This window comes from Triticum dicoccoides, chromosome 5B (assembly GCF_002162155.2).
Source record: "Triticum dicoccoides isolate Atlit2015 ecotype Zavitan chromosome 5B, WEW_v2.0, whole genome shotgun sequence".
Classification (NCBI taxonomy): Eukaryota; Viridiplantae; Streptophyta; class Magnoliopsida; order Poales; family Poaceae; genus Triticum; species Triticum dicoccoides.
The window spans coordinates 330599594-330612818 of NC_041389.1; the positions used below are offsets into that span (position 1 = coordinate 330599594).

Consider the following 13225-nt stretch of genomic DNA (forward strand, 5'->3'; position numbering starts at 1 on the left):
GGATCTTGTACGCGTGGATAATCAACGGCTTACGGGAGTCGCGTCGCTCACTCACTCGTCTCCCTCGGGAACAGCGGCAACTTCCGGTCCGATCACGGCCGAATTTCGTGTTTTGACCCTTTTTGAAAGGATTTTAGGATCTGACCCCTGTTTGAAAAAATTTCGTGATTTGACCCTTTTGCTACCGCCAGGGCCTACGGCGGTAGGGTTAGATAGCCTACCGCCACGGCCCATGGCGGTAGGGGTGCGACAGAGGGGGACGGCGGCCGTTTGACTGCGCTGACGTGGATAAGTACCTACCGCCAGGAGGCCTGGCGGTAGGCTGTCCAAATCAACCGCCAGAGCACCTGGCGGTAGGTTCCTGTCTCAGTGTAACGATCCTGTAACGAAGAATTGAGTTGCCCTGGCGGTAGGCTGTTTGACCCTACCGCCAGGGGCCTTGGCGGTAGGGTCTTGTTTTTTCAGTGTAACGATTCTGTAACGAAGAATTGAGTTGCCCTGGCGGTAGGCTATCTGACCCTACCGCCAGGGGCCTTGGCGGTAGGGTCCTGCGTTTTATGAATTTAAGTTCATTTGCTTGCTTTTTTTCAAATTCAATATGACAATAATATTATAACAATTTTCACAAATATGACAACAATATCACAGATCTCAAACAATTAAACTTGGGCATCACATACACATTAACAAATTTGAAGTGCATAGAACATTTCAAACGAACTTCAACTAATTAGTAAATGGAGTTCCACATAGTTTCACAAATAGCAAACACATAGATCCACAAATAGCAAACACATAGTTCCACGTAGCTTCATAACCACCCGAATAGTTCAATCAAACGAAGTTCAACGAAACTAAAAGAGCCAACTATCGAAGAGCATAATCAGTTGCTCCTTCCCCTCTTGAAGGTACGGTCCTCGTTACTCTTTGAATGATGCTCTTCGGTCTTCTTCTTGGGCCGTCGAGGAACCGGTCTCTGGAAAGGGTCCGGACTCAGCAAATCCTTCTTCTTCGGATTCCTCTTTTTCGGCAGCTGAGATGCTTGAGACGTTTGAGTTGCTGGAGGTCCATAATCTTCATCGTACTCCTCCTCCCCGTTGCTCTCATCCTCCTCCTCCCCTTCTTCATATATGGCCTCCTCCTCCTCCTCCTCCTCTCCAACCAACCTAGACGACGAGGGAGCATGGCTCGATGAGCCGATGATACCCTGTGTGGCTACAGGCTGATGAGCTTCAACTGACCCAGCTCCAGCACACCCAAGCAGCCCTACCAGCTTGCGACAACGCTGCACGAACTTCTGCACTCACAATGAAGCAAGGTCATAATAAGTTCAGATCTACTGACTGCAAGTGAACAAGATGCATCTGTTCCGAGGAGACTGAAATTGTACCTTCATCGTCCCCCTGACTCTGGTCTCAGATTGTACGCTCCCGGGAAGATGACCTAGTGCATCTGAGGCTTCAAAGATGCATCTGTTCAGCTCACCGGACTGCAACGGCATAAGTCAGTCACGTTGACGAATAAAATATTTTAAATACGACCGTCGGTTCAAACGTACCACTCTGTTGATGAGGGGTGCAAACTCCCTAAATCCACTGTGCATGTCTCTGATGCCAGTCTGGTATGCCTGTTCATCGGGGTCAGCCCACTCCAGCTCCGCGATGTCTTCCGCCGTCCATCGAGGCCTGAGACGAAGACGGTGCTTCTGGCCATCATCGTACCACCTCATGTGTCAGCCCAGATAATCATCCCAGTTAGTCACTCTCCTCTCCACGTCTTTACGCCACCTCCATCGGTTTCACTCCGTCACATGAGTCTTATGCTCCTCTCCCCAGTTTGTGATCGACTGATTCTTCTGCCGGCTCATCCTGCAAGGCATAAGCAACAAGAATCATCATAAGCGCAATGAGATCATCATAAGCAACAAGAAACATGATAATCTCACGGACAACAAAGAGCTCACAGGTGCAGCGCGTGGCCGCCGGTATCGGTGGGCTGGCCCGGTGGGGTATGCTGATAAATCCCAAACTGCGTGGCCACGCGTTGTGGCAAATGCCACTCGACGGTGTACACACAGATCATGGGCACGATGCATCGCCAGATACCACGGTCCGCATCGCACATCACGTTCAGATCAAAGGCCCACTCTCGTTCTTGTCGATACGGGCACCAGATTACCTATTACATATACCTTGGTAAGTTCGCACTCTCGGTCAATAGCGAAATCAAAGAGAAAGGTGTTGTGCGAGTTCATATACCTGCGTATGCGTCAAAGCGTCCAACTCGTTGGTGTAGGTCTTGTACGAAGTCTTGTTTAGGCCCGTGTAGAGTTTGACAACGTCCCACTCGTAAGCTACGGTGGGGTTTCGAGTCTCGTCGCCTTCTTCGCCATAGTCTTCCCATGGGCGTCTTGGCAACTTCTCCGGACGCCCCACCGGCAGCCGCTCCCACATCCAAATGGAGAAGGCCCAGACAAAGCCACCCATATTGGACTTGTCTCCCGTCCTCTGCGTTACGTCGTCAAGCTGCAAAATATCAAATGAGGATCAGATATAAGAAAATGTCATGGACACACTTTCGTAGGTAGGTACGCAATTAGACACTCTCTTACCGAACGGTATAGGTAGGCGAGAGATGCCGCCCCCCAACTGTACCCTGCATCCCAGTCCGCTAGGAAGAACAGATACGCCCAGTTGGCAGAGTTCCCGGAGCTGTCTGGAAACACGACCTCTGAGAGAATATACCACAGATAGGACCTCGCGTACAACTCCACAGTCGCCTCATCTGCGCCTTGGGGGCATGTCCTCCGGTGCTCCGAGAGCCAGGGCAACGGCACACCGGATGTACGGTTACTCTTGGCACCGGGGCAGTCGCCGATGAGGGTGGTGACCCTCTCCTGCCAGTTGGCCCTCTCCACTCGACCGGTGAGTGCATGACCCTCGATCGGCATTGCAATAATCATCCCCCGGTCCTCTAGGGTCACCGTCATCTCCCCGCATGGCAGATGGAAAGAATGGGTCTCCGGTCTCCAACGGTCAATCAGAGCTGTGAGAGCCGCGTGGACAAGCGTCGGCGGCTGACGCTTGAACTGCAACACGAAACCCAACAGACGGGCTCTCTTGAAGAACGGCGCGTAGCGCTCATCGTAGTCCATATGCCCATGAACCCCGTGACCCCTCATGCGTAGTGGCTGGAGCGTTTGTTAAAAAGTGAACGCCAAAAAGTTAGGAAATCATTTTCATCAATCCGAGAACTTTGATCAAAATTTCTTTCATATCACTTACCTCTCCGTTCTCTATGAAACGGGCACGATGGCCCTTGTCGAATGCCCAGTCCAGCATGCAGTACCGTGGGCCGATGTTGTCCGCAAGAGGTGGCCGCCTTAATAGAGTTTCATAAACAAAAGCACCATAAGCATAAGCATACATAAATAAACAATGAACTCAAATCATATCAAGATCAAATTTTAAGCATATTCCTCCAACAACATCTACTACACATGATGGATCAAATCATATCAACATGCATCATATAAAAAAAACCTCCAACATACATCATAGCTTCATATTTTTAAACAAAATTTTCCAAACAATATCTTCATATCATCATATCAACATGCATCATCAAACTAGGGTTCATCTTCACACTAGAGCATATCATCATATCAACATGCATCATCAAACTAGGGTTCATCCCTTTATCAACAATACATCATGATTTTTTTAACAAAAAAAATTATGAACTAGGGTTCATCTTCACACTAACATATGAACTATTGATTAGAGTACATATCCAATACCACTACTTACTAAAGAACTAAGAACTACAACTACAATCAATCTTAGGTGAAAAAAAATCAATCTAAGTTCAAAAACATGAGGGATTTCAAGCAAATAATGCGTCGAATCGGTAGCAAGTTTGCAAAAAGTAATTGGAGGGATCGGAGGAGCTTACGGTTCTCTCCTCGGGGCCATCTCGATCCGCCAAAACGGTGAAGAATCGGTGAAGATCCAAGGGGGGGAGTGGAGGAGATGAGAGAGGGAGAGAGGGGCGACTTGGGGGAGAAAGAAAGGAGAAACTGCCGACTTGGGGGAGGGGAGGGGTGGGGAGAAGGGAAGGGGCACGGTCTCGGGCGAAATAACTGCCCCGCACCCTACCGCCAGGGCCCCTGGCGGTAAGGTTAGACAGCCTACCGCCAGGGCCCATGACAGTAGGGTGCGACGGAGGGGGACGGCGCCGTCTCCGCGTGCTGACGTGGATAAGTTTCCTACCGCCATGGGACCTGGCGGTAGGCTATCTAACCCTACCGCCAGATGCCCTGGCGGTAGGCAAAAGGGTCAAATCTCGAAAAAATTTCAAACCGGGACCAGATCCTGAAATACTTTCTAAAAAGGGTCAAAACACGAAATTCGGCCTCCGATCACAATACTCCCTCCGTCTATTTATACGAGGCCACTATCTTTCTCTCTAGAAAAAAAATACAAGCCATTATCCTATATTTTATATTGAAAAAAAGATAGCTAAAAAATAATATGATTATTTGTATGAATCTTTTGCGTTCCGGACTACACCTTTTGATCCATATTAACGGTGGCCCATTTAGTATAACTTTGTATAAAATAGGCGACAATTTAATACTGTACCTACTAATACTAGTAAGTGTGCACGTGCAACGCACGTCTCATGCCTTAACCAATTTCATAATAAGTGGATAATTAAAACATGAAAGTTTTCCAAAAATATATGAATTAAGAAATACACAATGTTTCAACACCACTCAAGTTGTGTTTCCAATAGTGAGAAACCATTGCGAATTTTTGTGGTCAATAACGTCTGTTGTTTCACTTATTCAATGTTCTCACATGTTGTAAAAGAAGAAGATAAAATCTACTAATCCTTCCATCACAAAATGTACCAATCTTGCACACGCATTTTCCATTCATGGAATCCTAGCATTCCAGGATTCAATCATCAGCTACATCAAGAATTATATAGGCAAGACAATCCGTGAGCTACATAGAATAGCTTCCATGAGCATCACCCATACCCAAATTGGCTGGCACAAATCTTCAAGAAAAAAATGGCTAGCACAAATGAGGTGAAAACTGCAGCTGCTGCACCGCCTTCTACCTCCTTCAAGCGAATAACTATTTCCAAACAGAGCATTGCCTTGCCATCCAGTGTTGGAACTCGCCTACTGATGGCAGATTTATTTTATCTCTCTCCCCACAAGAGTCAAATGAGGAATACTATTTGTAACTGCAGTTTGTCCAACAATCTGAAAATTTCAGTGGGTACTTAATGTAGAACTGCACTTTCAACAATTTAGTTGTACAATGTGCTTTTGAAAAGTGGCCAGGACTACTAATTTATGGATAACCTGAAAGTGTTCAGAAGTTTCATACATTCTCATGCTCTATACCCAAATGTACATTGATAATTCAACCAGTCTGCACTATCAAATCGAGTTATAATTACAAGATAAACAAGAGTAGTACTCCCACTATAACAACACATGTCATGAACGGCAATACCTTCTCGGCCTTGAAAATAAGACTTATGAAGAGTGCTCTTACAATAAAACCAAATATATGTGTGCAAGCACTGGCTCAATAACTTTGTTGATATACAAGACAGCTTATCGACGTGTCAAACTTGAAGTGCATGACAAGCCTCCAAAATCCAAACATTATGGAACCAATTTCTCTATTTTCTAATCTTGCCTGAATAGTCATTCTACTAAAAATGTGAATAAAATGATAGTGGATAAAATTTCGACGACACTCACCACATCCAGTTTTCATCAATAATAGTGGAGCCAAAGATGTTGGTCTGCATCTGCATCCAAAATGTTGCGCGCACATAAAACAAAAGAATTAGTATTTTGCTGTTTCGTACATCATTACTAAGCAGAGCAAGGAGTGGACTAAGTATGTCATCTTCACCAACCAAGGTTATCCCTTCTCGTCATGAGGTTGCTGACTTTGTACATTCCACTCCATAGTTCTGCAAAGCATGAAGGGTGAATATTCCATCAGCATGAATAATTGGTACGAAAGACTTTGTACACTCCATTCCATTGTTCCGCTAGCAGTAGATCTCTAGACGTATCTTAACTTCTTAAGTGATAGGAATTTGTTTATGTTTTTTTATAATGCACAACGTCATGGTGAATCCTAGAATGCACATCGTCATGGTGAATCCCAGATTTCCTTCACTTCCTTCCATGCAAGTTGTACAAATATAAAATGGCACGGGATTATATAAAAAAGAGGGGTGTGGAACAAACTGAAGATATACTAATTCACATATGCGCAGTAAATTTATAGAAAACAAACGAATGTTGCGTTACCTATATCCGCATAGTTAGGCATACAAGAGATTAAGTTGTTCACTCTGTTTTGTTGTATGAGTTGTCTGTAGGCTGGACTCATGGACCTGTGTGAGGAAGACAAAGTATAACTACAACCTTTCATTACATATACATGCATGGTAATAAGAAGCAGCCAATGGAAATGATTCACTCAGAAAGCATTTCTGACACTCAAATAAGAAATAATTGATTGACATTACACACCTGCACTCAAGCAAGGTTTGGATCAACATCTAATCTTTCAGAACCGTACCTCTATTCTTTTAGAGCACCTAAATAATTCTCACAAAATAATGCAAACATCAGTTGTACACATGTTCACTTGTAAATTATTCATCTGATAAGAAATCAACTTTTCCTTACCTGCAAATTAAACCCGTGAATGATGATGGCTTGATGACTTTGGAGCAGTTATTTATCCTACTATCAAATACAAATGAAAATGGTTCAGGATATTCAGGTTCAGGTTTGACAGCAAATATTGGATATAACATGGGAGGGAGAAAATCCCAAGCATGATTTCAAAACTATATATCAGTAAGCATGTTTTGTGCCTCATACTAAAAAAATCATATATGAATAGAACAGTCTTGATACTTCAGATTTCCAAGCAGTCACAAAGGGAAGATTTTTAAACACCCATACTTCAGATTTTCGTATGGATTTCCCAAGCATGATTCTACCCTTGATCATTTTCTTTCTTTTTTTGCCTCATATATTCTATGCTTCCTTGCACATGAACCCTTCTTTGTAGCACAAATCTGTTGCACATACACATAACAAGCAAGACACATGTTGCATTTACTTTAGAACAGAGATATGAGAAGTAACCTTAAATAAATTCAGAGATAGTAGTTCAGAAGACAAGATAGTAAGTCAAGAACTCCGGCTAACTTCGGCGACATCATCTCGGACGCGTTACCGGCGACATTGACGAAGCCGGGGTTGCCGAGGTCCCTCCTCACGGCTAACATGTGCTTCACCACCTCGATCAGCCGGTGCACGGAAAGAACCTGAACCGGCAAGAATTCAGAGGGATTTGATGATCCTGTCCGTGACCCTGCTATTGCTGTTGTTGATGCAAATTCAGAGAAAAGCCCGTGGCTGCTGCTACTACCACCTGTGCACCACGCACACAGCCAGCAGACAGCCCGTGAATAGCACACGCCAATCCCCAGCCGCCGCCCCCGCTCGCCTTTGACCTCCGGCCATCGACCCCACGCCCCTCGGCCCGTCGTGTGCTGCGCACGCGCCGGAATAGCCAACGCCCGTCGCTATGCCTCACTGGGAGAGACACCATAGATGGGAGGGGTGCAACGAGAGGGAGATGAAGCGCAGCGGGGGTGTGGGGAGGAACCCTAGCGCGAGGCCACTCCCGGTCGGTCCACCAATGCGCCGCTGCTCCCCGCCTCTCCGGACGACCCCACAACCACCATCGGAGGAGTCACCGGCGTCCCCTTGAAGACCACTCGATGGCAAGGATGAAATCAAGTGAGGAGGGGAAGGAGGATCACACCAACGAGAGGTCTTGCGATGACAAGCCAGAGGCGCAGCGGCCGGTTGAGGGTGAGGCGATCCGATTGGGATAGCGGCCGTTGAGGATCTGATTCGATTGCGATGGCAAGCCCGAGACGCAGCGGCCGGTTTCTCTTTTTCGTGCGTGATTGTAGGGGTCGCCTCCGATTGGGATCTGTTTCTTTTTTTCCTGCGTGATGCGTGATTGTAGGGGTTGCGGCTGCAGGCGCATGGGGATGGCAGAGTTTTCGTCCGTCCTCATCAAGTTCTCTTGTTTTTTTAATATATATACTCCCTCCGTTCGGAATTAGATGTCGCGACTGCTTTTTTGCAAAAACCCCCTTCATCTATTTCTGATCAAACCCGCGGTCCTCGCCCTCACTTTCTTCTCCGGCTGGCCGCCGCGGTCCGCTCTGTGCTGTTCTCCGGCTCGCCGCCGCGCTCTCCTCCCCTACCTTCGGTGGCCTCGCCGCGCTCCTCTCCTCCTTCCCGCGGCGAACTTGCAAAAAGGTTGGACCTTTGAGTTCAAGCCGGCGAAGGATTCCGTCGATGCGAGGCCGAAGGCGCCAGATCCAGACCACTACCAACACGACGCCGGCAGCAACCTTCCCACAAGCAGCGGCCATGGCGTTTCCGCCCCGTCGGAGGCGGCCGCCTCGCCGTCGGCCTCGGCCGTCCAGCTGGAGCCGCGGGTGGAGCAGCACTGCAGTGGGAGGGCGGGTACTGGGTGCTCAAGGAGAAGTACCACACCAGCCTCAGCTCACCAAGCTGCCCATGGAGTAGATCGACACCGACAAGCTCACCAAGGAGGACGTCGATATGCGACTCAAGTGGCTCGGCCTCTTCCTCAGCCGCAAGCAGCAGTGTATGCCCCTGCTCTGTCAAGGTATACTCTGAATTCTGAATCTTTATTTGAACTCTGAATTTTTATCTTGTGGCACCATAAGAGATACTCTGAATTTTGATGTTCGTGTCTTCAAACTGGCAATGTTCTGAATGAAACCATCGATCTCAGCATTCAGGTTCTTGATTATGATTAGGAAAAAAGAAAGAAAGAAAGAATACATTTGCCCAGGTTCTTGATTATTTTTAGCCTTGCTGTTAAGCTTTGCTAATTGCTGCCCATGTGGTGGTGGTGGTAACTGAAGTACTGAACCCCCGTGAATTCCTGGGTCAATGCTAACCTTTGCCCAGCTCCTACTTTTGCTGCACTGATCTGACTGACTGAGATCTACCTTGTATAAAGGCTATGGTCTGTTCAACTAGTTCACGGTCGATAGATAGAGCTATAGGAAGCCGTCCTTCTGCCTGCCGGTGTTCCTTGTTCATGTGAGGGATCGAGTAGTTTATCGCTCCCTTGTTTCTCATTATCTCTCGGATGCATGACTGCAGCGTCACGAAGCTTCTAGCTAGCTTATCAACCGGGTAGTTTCGATATTCCTCCTCCACACCTTCTATCAGTTCCCTGATGCTTTGAGGTGTTCTGCTATCGGTGTGGAACTGGAGAGACCTGAATATGCAGAGATCAAGAATGTTCATGTCGGGACTGTTTGGAGGCTGTTGAAGCAACTTAATATCCAAATCAGTCTGTTCTATGATTTGTCGGAAAACCGGGTCATCGGGAAGAATATGTGGTGTGGCATTATCTTGTTGGATATAGATTGTCCGTCCTTCATCTTTGTCCGGCCAGCGCTCTTGGATCGCAGGAATAAGTTTCTCACACATGTAAAAGCTTTGTTTCTTTTACAATTCCTAGATAAGTGGAACAGTGGAATGACATTTGGCATTCAGGACATATTTGCATCATTGGAAGCAAAATGTTCCACCGAATAAAACTGTTCCTAGCAAATCAAGAGCATCGATCAGGAGCATCAAATGTTCCACTTATTTTGCATTCAGAACATATCTGCATCATTGGAAGCAAAATGCTAGGAATTGTAGTGGACTAGGAACAGTGGCACCAAATGTTCCACTTATTTTGCATTCACAACATATCTGCATCTACTCCCAAATTCTATACTGAACAAAACTGTTTTGTACTGAATAAAACTGTTTTGTACTGAATAATTTCTGGAAGTGCATGTGAATACCAGCAGCAGCAACTACTCCATCATTCAGTATTGAGCTTCATTGGGTATTCAGTGTAACTGTGTTACCAGCAACACTCAGTATTCAAGTTCTGTTTAATCCAGTTTTGCTTTCCAATCAAACAGGGGGAGGAATACCAGCAGCAATTAAGTTCTCTTTAATTCATTATTTAGTACAGAACATCAAGTACTCCAGAACCAAACTACTTTCAGTATTCATGATCTTTCAAGCAGCAATTAAGCAATCCAGTTTTGCTTCTACTCTTTCAAGTATTTAGTATTCATGATCTTTAATCCAGTATTCAGCTTTACAATCAAGTTCTCTTTAATTCAGCAGCAGCAACAACAGAGGCGGGGGCGGGGAATACCAGCAGCAACAGAGGCGAGGGCGGGCGCGACCTTCGGAGGAGGGCCAACACGGAGAGGAAGACCCTGGGCTTGGAGGAGAGGTTGAGCAGGGCCAACGCGGCGATGAAGACCCTGGGCCAGAGCAGCGACGAAGACCTAGCGCCGCGACGGCATCCAAAATTGTCCGCGGCGACGGCGGCCAAGGCGGACCATATCGAGGACCTAGTCGTCGATTTACCGCTTCTTGGCACGATTCAGAGGGAGGTGACGAAGAGGAAGAACTTTAGGAGCAATCCCGCTGCTCAGGTAGGCGAGGGCACACCCATGGCGGCTGCGCAGCTGGGCGGCGGCGCAAGGCGCCTCCGTGAAGGTCCTGCGCGTCTCCTCCGCGACGACGCAGGTCGTCTACTGCACAGGCGGCTGGGTCCTGCGACGCGCGGAGACTCTCTCTGGGTGCTGAGGAGAACGGGGGAGGAAGACGGGGGATGGTGGCCGGAGCCGGCGACGCGCGAGCGACGGTGGAGTAGTGAGGAAGGAGACGGGGGCGTTTTTTCAAATGATTCAAAAGTATAAGGACATGTTTGCAAAATGCATAATGTACATCAGTCGCGACATCTAATTCCGAACGGAGGGAGTAGTAGTGTAGATGGATCGGAAGGGATAGTTAAACATGTTGCATGTGGTGTACTCCCTCCTGTCCATATTAAATGTTGTTTACTTAGTATATTTTTTCTATGGCTAGGTACAATGTTTGCATTGGTATAAGAGCCAGTTCTTTTGATGGCTTCTAGAATAAGCTTAAACAAGCTGCCCCCTATCCAGCTTATTCTAGAAGCCCAATTAAGTTTGTTGTTTTTTTAGAAGCCTATAATAAGCTGGGTAGGGGTAGCTTATTCTGGAAGCCCAAAAAAGCCAGCAAAAGAACTGGCCCTAAGTATCCTTGCATGAAGCAAAATTCTCAATTCTTCTTCAAAAGAGATCCTTGTATAGATGTAAATTATATTTTTTAAATACGGGTCTTGTATACAAAAATGAAGGGAGTATATCAATTGGGAGATAGAGGATTGCAAGAACATGACTAGTATTTTAGCTACTAATGACCCACAAGTATAGGGCATCGCAACAGTCTTCGAGGGTAATATTTCATCCAAATTTATTGATTTAACACAAGGGGAGACAAAGAATATTTATGAGCCTTATCAGTTGAGTTGTCAATTCAACCACACCTAGAAAGTTATTTCTCTACCTCAAAGTGTTTAGTAGTAAAGCAATATGATAGTCTGATAATAGCGACAACAGTAGCAGTTTTGTAGCAACTGTAACAGTAGCAGCAACAAGCAACAGTACTAACTTAGTACTAACTTAGCAAAGACAATATGAGTAAAGCATAGGCATTGGATCAATAATGGATATTCGTAAGAATGATATCTATAATACCTAAATAGTTCATCCCCAGTATCCTATTTCTCTTGGATCAGGTTTGCCTGCTCCCTTTCCATGCTCCCATCCGTGCTCCCCCTTCATCCAACGGTTGTCCTTTTCCCTTTTTCTTTTTTAATCTAATCATCTCCCCCCCTGATTTTCAGGGGGTGGGGCCGGGTCTTATTTTCTTCCAATCAAATCAAGCCATGTACGCGGGAGCACGGATGGGAGCATGAGAAGGGAGCAGGCAAGTCTCGTCCATTTCTCTTACATGCAACCTAACCAACCTCAGCACACCTGCCACATAAGCATTCGTTTATTGACCTACATATGGGACCAACCACTACTGCACCCTTGCCACATAAGCTTCGGTTAATTACTGAGGACCCACCACACGCCTCAAGAGCATCCTCTCTCTCTCTCTCTCCTGGATTGAGTGCTACACAGGTTCTCATCCCCGTGCCTCTTAAGCTTCCCCGTCAAATCCCTGGCCGATTGTTTTTCCTTGCTACCCTCAAAAAAAAGATTTTCCTTGCTCATATTTGTGTTCTTCCCTCTAGCCTTTCCCCTTCCATGTCTTTTTCAATCCCCAATCAATTAGGATATGGCTCCTCGGCTTCTTATTCTTCCTATTAACAATGTCCCTTCACCTGTCGATCTGGCTGCATATCTCAACTGATTGGCTTGCTTCCATGGCTGGAACTACAAGGTGTCAAATTCAATGGGAATTTAGTTGGTGGCAAGGATCCACGGTGGTGTTGGACTGGTGACAAAGGTAGCCGATCAATATGTACCCTCGACGACAACACAATTGCACAACCGTTGATGGGGTCAGGTAGTGTGCAAGTGCAGGTATAGATCGATCAGCGCCCTCTACCGGCACAACTGTAGCATGCATCATACATGGCGCCGAGCAGCATGCAAGCTCTGCTGCAAATCGATAGTTCATAGTAGAAGCGGTAGGGAAGGCAACCAGAAGTTGCTCCTTTTTCACTTTTGGTTGTCCACTTCCTTCAGTTATTTGTTGCTCCTCCTCTCCCACAATCAATCCTGCGTAGAACATTTTTGCGACTTAATTTCAAATCTTGGAATCTTCTATTCTATGTTATTGTGTAAATTCCGGGGAGGCAAATTAATTTCGGTTCCTCATGTTGTCGAGTACTATCAGTGGCAAATCTGTTTTTTATCCTTGAAAATTTCTGATGGCGTGTTCATGGACCAGGCTCTGATCGTCCTTCATGTCCTTCAAAAAAATTGTTGTCTAATTTTTGGATTAGGCTCTATTCATTCATTGGTTTTTGTTTTTTGTTTCCACGCCTTCATGTTATGGTGTGCCACGCGATTCCTCAAGTGCTTCTCCATGCAAGGAGTCGATCTGCAGGCGAAGAACTGGAGGAAGGTGAACAACAGTGAGCAGAGCTGCACCTCTTTCTATTCTCTCACCTGTTTTCTTCCTCTCTGCCTCTGTCCACATCTCTTT

At 46.3% G+C, this 13225-nt stretch overlaps 1 long non-coding RNA gene and 1 pseudogene across 4 annotated transcripts; both read right to left on the reverse strand.

Moving 5' to 3' along the window:
* Positions 1-883: 883 nt before the first annotated feature.
* LOC119309476 lies at positions 884-3974 on the reverse strand (annotated as a pseudogene).
* Positions 3975-4892: 918 nt separating this feature from the next.
* On the reverse strand, positions 4893-8045 carry LOC119308726. Of its 4 annotated transcripts, none has more exons than XR_005150258.1 (6): positions 6737-8045; positions 6578-6645; positions 6353-6438; positions 5950-6006; positions 5789-5838; positions 4893-5278 (listed from the first exon to the last, which is right to left on the reverse strand). It is a non-coding gene; the product is annotated as an uncharacterized LOC119308726 (long non-coding RNA). The 4 variants fall into 4 exon arrangements; XR_005150256.1 differs by lacking the exon at positions 4893-5278 and having other exon boundaries at positions 5416-5838; positions 6737-6796; positions 7205-8045; XR_005150257.1 differs by lacking the exon at positions 4893-5278 and having other exon boundaries at positions 5416-5838; positions 6737-6796; positions 7019-8045.
* Between the last annotated feature and the right edge of the window lie 5180 nt (positions 8046-13225).